Genomic DNA, 6,452 nt, shown 5'->3' with positions numbered 1-6,452 from the left:
GGCGGTTACTTCATCACACTCCCCTCGGACCGCCCTGCGCTGTCTGAGCAATAAACACTTCAATAAAGAGACTCTTCTTGCCGTATGTGAGCGGATGTTGGAGCCTCTGTGTGTTCTGTTTGTGTTCTTGCACATTCAGTGGTGGTGTGTTGGTGTTGGTGTTGGTGTTAAGCCCATGGGGATCTACGCTCACTGGGTTAGTAACACTGACGTGGTGGTGGTGTGTTAGTGTGTGTTGTGCTGGTCTGAGTGGATCAGACACAGCAGTGCAGCTGGAGTTTTTAACGCCTCAGTGTCACTGCTGGACTGAGAATAGTCCACCAACCAAAAATATCCAGCCGGCAGCGTCCTGTGGGCAGCGTCCTGTGGGCAGCGTCCTGTGACCACTGATGAAGGACGAGAGGATGACCAACACAAACTGTGCAGCAGCAGATGAGCTGTCGCCTCTGACTTTACATCTACAAGGTGGACCGACAAGGTAGGAGTGTCTAATAGAGTGGACAGTGAGTGGACACAGTGTTTAAAAACTCCAGAAGCGCTGCTGTGTCTGATCCACTCGCACCAGCACAACACACACTAACACACCACCACCCAAGTAGTACCTGCTCTGTGAGGGTCCATGGAGGTCCTGACCACTGAAGAACAGGGTAACAGAGTATCAGAGAAACAGATGGACTACAGTCTGTAACTGTAGAACTACAGAGTGCAGCTATACGGTCAGTGGAGCTGATAAACTGGACAGTGAGTGCAGAAACAAGGAGGTGGTCAGTAGAAACAGTATACACGCACTAGGGGGCAGTGAGCACACTTGCCCGGAGCGGTGGGCAGCGCTATCCACGATGCCTGAGGAGCAGTTGGGGGTTTGCAGTTTGGCGTTGACATATTTTTAAGATATTGAGGGTGGATGGATACATGCGGGGTGTTGTGAGGCTAAATTAGTCCCCAAAGAAAACCTAATATTTCAGCCTTATTACTGTTTTCCTATCATCAGCATTCCATATAATCTCAGAAGACGGGTGGAGGTTCTGGAGAGTAAATGGCTGTACTTGTGTAGTCTGTGATGAGTGAACTTTAAAAACAGCTCCTTTCACCTTTCCCGTCAACATTAACACCAGTTGAGCTGTAATGTGTGTTCTGGCCACTGTGGGTCACTATGCTAACTGTCCGAATGACCGGGCGGGGCGTTTTAGAAAAGTAAAATCTATGAAACTGACCATTCCAGTCCTGAACCTGACTGGCTGAACAAGATAATTACGTCGTGGCCACGCCCATGCCATGCTTAGTCACAGTGGCCACAGCTTAATCTCATTCCCACGCCTTACTAAGTCGTGGCCACGCAATATGTTTGTTTATACAGCATAAAAACATAAAATAAAACATGCTTATTTTCTTATCTAGAACCGGGCTGCTCGGCTTGCTAACAGGCTAAACAGCTCCATCGTTAATATCACAGGCTTGAATTAAAGCACTCACGATGTGATTCACTCGAAAGAGGCGATAAAGTCTAAATAATGTCACCTGAATGACTTACAAGCTGCACATGTCCCTGTTTCAGTCAGAAGTAGCATCAAACCCCGGCTGAGTCCCAAACGGCTCCGTACCCCCTTGCTAAATAGTGCGCTGTGTAACATTGAGTTTCGAAATTCCCGCTTTTGCTGTCAGATAATGCACTGCCTGTCGAGTGTGAACGTGGCCGAATCCCGAAAGACCCTTCTTAGTGATGTTTTGCTCTGTTGGGCTGCAGGACGCAGTATTTTATCTCCTGCGTAGTGCACTTTGTAGGGAGCAGGGAGCCGTTTGAGATGCAGCCCCAGCCGGAGAACAGTGGCGTCGTCAGACCGGCAGACGACTCGCGGTGGTGGTTTAGTGACCAAAAAAGTGCTTCTAAACAAAGTATTGACGTTCAACACTGCTGTTATTACATGTTCACGTTTATACGAGAAAAGTTTTTAAAATCGTGAAATATCTGCTTAGCAACGGGACCGCACTCTGAAGGGACTACATTTCTTGGAGGAATACTTATGTTGATTATTATTAATAATAACTTAAATAATTGTCTAAAACGTTGTGCATTTGAATATATTCTTTTTTTTGCTGTACATTTATATTATTTTATAAAAGCAATAAGCCGTGGAGGCAGTGAGGTTTATCACGGGGAAGGTTCGAACGCCCTTCACTGGATGACACGGCGCGAAGCCCCGCCGCGAGGCCTGGAGCCTCATCGCTTTAGTACCGTTCTCAGTTCCACGCTGGAGATGAAGGAAACAGTCACAGCTTCATTCACTCCCGTCTCTCTGAGGATCTTCATCCTCACCGTCTGTGAAACTTCATGCCATCTTTGAATGGGGAGGATGAAGCCCCCGATAGCCGTGTAGACCACCCTGCCTGAGGTTCTCTATCAACACAGACAGACGGCTTCCCCAGAGTCAGTCCGGCTCTTTATTCTAGATAAACGCCGTTTCCTCCGAGTCCGTCCAGCTCTTTATTCTAGATAAACGCCGTTTCCTCCGAGTCCATTCGACTCTTTATTCTAGATAAACGCCGTTTCCTCCGAGTCCATTCGACTCTTTATTCTAGATAAACGCCGTTTCCTCCGAGTCCGTCCAGCTCTTTATTCTAGATAAACGCCGTTTCCTCCGAGTCCATTCGACTCTTTATTCTAGATAAACGCCGTTTCCTCCGAGTCCATTCGACTCTTTATTCTAGATAAACGCCGTTTCCTCCGGGTCCGTCCAGCTCTTTATTCTAGATAAACGCCGTCTCCTCCGGGTCCATTCGACTCTTTATTCTAGATAAACGCCGTTTCCTCCGAGTCCGTCCAGCTCTTTATTCTAGATAAACGCCGTCTCCTCCGGGTCCATTCGACTCTTTATTCTAGATAAACGCCGTTTCCTCCGAGTCCGTCCAGCTCTTTATTCTAGATAAACGCCGTTTCCTCCGAGTCCGTCCAGCTCTTTATTCTAGATAAACGCTGTTTCCTCCGAGTCCGTCCAGCTCTTTATTCTAGATAAACGCCGTCTCCTCCGAGTCCATTCGACTCTTTATTCTAGATAAACGCCGTTTCCTCCGAGTCCGTCCAGCTCTTTATTCTAGATAAACGCCGTTTCCTCCGAGTCCGTCCGGCTCTTTTCTAGATAAAAGCGGTTTCCTCCGAGTCCGTCCGGCTCTTTCTTCTAGATAAACACAGTCTCCTCCGAGTCCGTCCGGCTCTTTATTCTAGATAAACGCCGTTTCCTCCGAGTCCGTCCGGCTCTTTATTCTAGATAAATGCCGTTTCCTCCGAGTCCGTCCGGCTCTTTATTCTAGATAAACGCCGTTTCCTCCGAGTCCGTCCGGCTCTTTATTCTAGATAAACGCCGTTTCCTCCGAGTCCGTCCGGCTCTTTATTCTAGATAAACGCCGTTTCCTCCGAGTCCGTCCAGCTCTTTATTCTAGATAAACGCTGTTTCCTCCGAGTCCGTCCAGCTCTTTATTCTAGATAAACGCCGTCTCCTCCGAGTCCATTCGACTCTTTATTCTAGATAAACGCCGTTTCCTCCGAGTCCATTCGACTCTTTATTCTAGATAAACGCCGTTTCCTCCGAGTCCGTCCAGCTCTTTATTCTAGATAAACGCCGTTTCCTCCGAGTCCGTCCGGCTCTTTTCTAGATAAAAGCGGTTTCCTCCGAGTCCGTCCGACTCTTTCTTCTAGATAAACACAGTCTCCTCCGAGTCCGTCCGGCTCTTTATTCTAGATAAACGCGGTTTCCTCCGAGTCCGTCCGGCTCTTTTCTAGATAAAAGCGGTTTCCTCCGAGTCCGTCCGACTCTTTCTTCTAGATAAACACAGTCTCCTCCGAGTCCGTCCGGCTCTTTATTCTAGATAAACGCCGTTTCCTCCGAGTCCGTCCGGCTCTTTATTCTAGATAAACGCCGTTTCCTCCGAGTCCGTCCGGCTCTTTATTCTAGATAAACGCCGTTTCCTCCGAGTCCGCCCGGCTCTTTATTCTAGATAAATGCCGTTTCCTCCGAGTCCGCCCGGCTCTTTATTCTAGATAAACGCCGTTTCCTCCGAGTCCGTCCGGCTCTTTATTCTAGATAAACGCCGTTTCCTCCGAGTCCGTCCGGCTCTTTATTCTAGATAAACGCCGTTTCCTCCGAGTCCGTCCGGCTCTTTATTCTAGATAAACGCCGTTTCCTCCGAGTCCGTCCGGCTCTCAGCGGGGAGGCTGAGTGTTTCTTTATGGGGGAATCGATATGAATGCAGCTCCTCCAACTCACCGCCCCTCATTTGAAACCAGGAGGCGCTGCTTCACTTTGTAAAGCCTTTGGCCACAATACTGACCTCTCCTGGTGTTGATGCCGCTTTACTGTCATAATTTTAGGACTTTATTCTCGAATTTTACTGTTTTTATTTTTATTACCAGTGGCCGTCGTGTGGCTCCCAGTGGCAACTAAAATAATGTATATGTGCATATCTGCTGAAAACGGCCTGCAAGGAGGAAGTACCTTATGTTTGTATCTGACCAACAGAAACACACATGTGAAGAGTCCAGTTCGTTCAGGCCACTGTTTTAATGCATTCACACTTTCTAACTACATTTAGAACTTTTTGCAGCAAAAAAACAGGTAAGAAAGTTTGGCTTCATAGTAAAAGTCTTGCCATGCATTTTTTGCCTGTTTGCTTGACCAGATGGATTCAGTGACCTCACCTGGCTAAGTGAACAGGTGGAAGGAAAACTGGCAGATTTTTCACTTTCTGAAATTAGATTAATCATCAAATGTCTTATATTGCCTATATAATAATATCTTATATACCTTATATTACACTATTAGAATGGACGTTCCAGTTTTTTTTTTTTTTTTTTTTTTAACATTAATCCTTTTTTTCAGGAGGTGTACAGGAGCTTAGATAGAAGAAAATCCACTTCCAAAAATGTAGAAAGTCAATTAAAAGTCAGTGGAAAAAAAAACAAAAAAGCTCCAGAGAAAACGAGGCTCCTAACAACCACCTGGAAGAGCTGGTCGACCCCAAAACTGCCCCCATCAGATAAACAGCACTGAAAGCTTTGATCTCTGAGAGAGAGGAGAAGATCAAGCTGCTTCAGATCTGAAAACATCCACAGGTGATTCTGTCCATCCTTCCACTGTGAGAAGACCACTCAGCAGGTTCTTTGAGGAGCTGAAAGTGAGGCTCCTGAGAAGAACAGAAGCTGGAATGAAGGGAGAGTCTCACTGACTGACCAGCTGAGAGGAGATTTAGTTGTTGTTTTTTTTGTTTGTTTGTTTGTTTTTTTTTGTTATTTTCAGTTAAACTATATTTCCAAAAGTATTCGGTCATCTGGCTTCACACAGATATGAACTTGAGTGACGTCCCATTCTTAATCCATAGGGTTTAATATGATGTCGGCCCACCCTTTGCAGCTATAGCAGCTTCAACTCTTCTGGGAAGGCTTTCCACAAGGGTTAGGAGTGTTTATGGGAATTTCTGACCGTTCTTCCAGAAGCGCATTTGTGAGGTCAGACACTGATGTTGGACGAGAAGGCCTGGCTCACAGTCTCCACTCTAATTCATCCCAAAGGTGTTCTATGGGGTTGAGGTCAGGACTCTGTGCAGGCCAGTCAAGTTCTTCCACACCAAACTGGCTCATCCGTGTCTTTATGGACCTGTTTTGTGCACTGGTGTGCAGTCATGTTGGAACAGGAAAGGACCGTCCCCAAACTGTTCCCACAAAGTTGGGAGCATGAAATTGTCCAGAATCTCTTGGTGCTGAAGCTTTAAGAGTTCCTTTCACTGGAACTAAGGGGCCGAGCCCAACTCCTGAAAAAAAACCCCACACCATGATCCCCCCTCCACCAAACTTTACACTCGGCTCAATGCAGTCAGACAAGTACCGTCTCCTGGCAACCGCCAAACCCAGACTCGTCCATCGGATTTCCAGACGGAGAAGCGTGATTGGTCACTCCAGAGAACTCGTCTCCACTGCTCTAGAGTCCAGTGGCAGCGCTTTACTCCACTGCATTCCATGCTTTGCATTGCGCTTGGTGATGTAAGGCTTGGATGCAGCTGCTCGGCCATGGAAACCCATTCCATGAAGCTCTCTACACTGTTCTTGAGCTGATCTGAAGGCCACATGAAGTTTGGAGGTCTGTAGTGATTGACTCTGCAGAAAGTCGGTGACCTCTGCGCACTATGCCCCTCAGCATCCGCTGACCGCTCTGTCATTTTACGTGGCCGACCACTTCGTGGCTGAGCTGCTGTCGTTCCCAATTGCTTCCACTTTGTTATAATCCCACTGACAGTGGACTGTGGAATATTTAGTAGTGAGGAAATTTCACGACTGGACTTGCTGCACAGGTGGCGTCCGATCACGGCACCACGCTGGAATTCACTGAGCTCCTGAGAGCGACCCATTCTTTCACTAATGTCTGTAGAAGCAGTCTGCAGGCCGAGGGGCTCGGCTTTATACACCT

This window comes from Pygocentrus nattereri, chromosome 13 (assembly GCF_015220715.1).
Source record: "Pygocentrus nattereri isolate fPygNat1 chromosome 13, fPygNat1.pri, whole genome shotgun sequence".
In the NCBI taxonomy this organism is placed as follows: Eukaryota; Metazoa; Chordata; class Actinopteri; order Characiformes; family Serrasalmidae; genus Pygocentrus; species Pygocentrus nattereri.
This window is presented reverse-complemented; position numbering follows the sequence as displayed.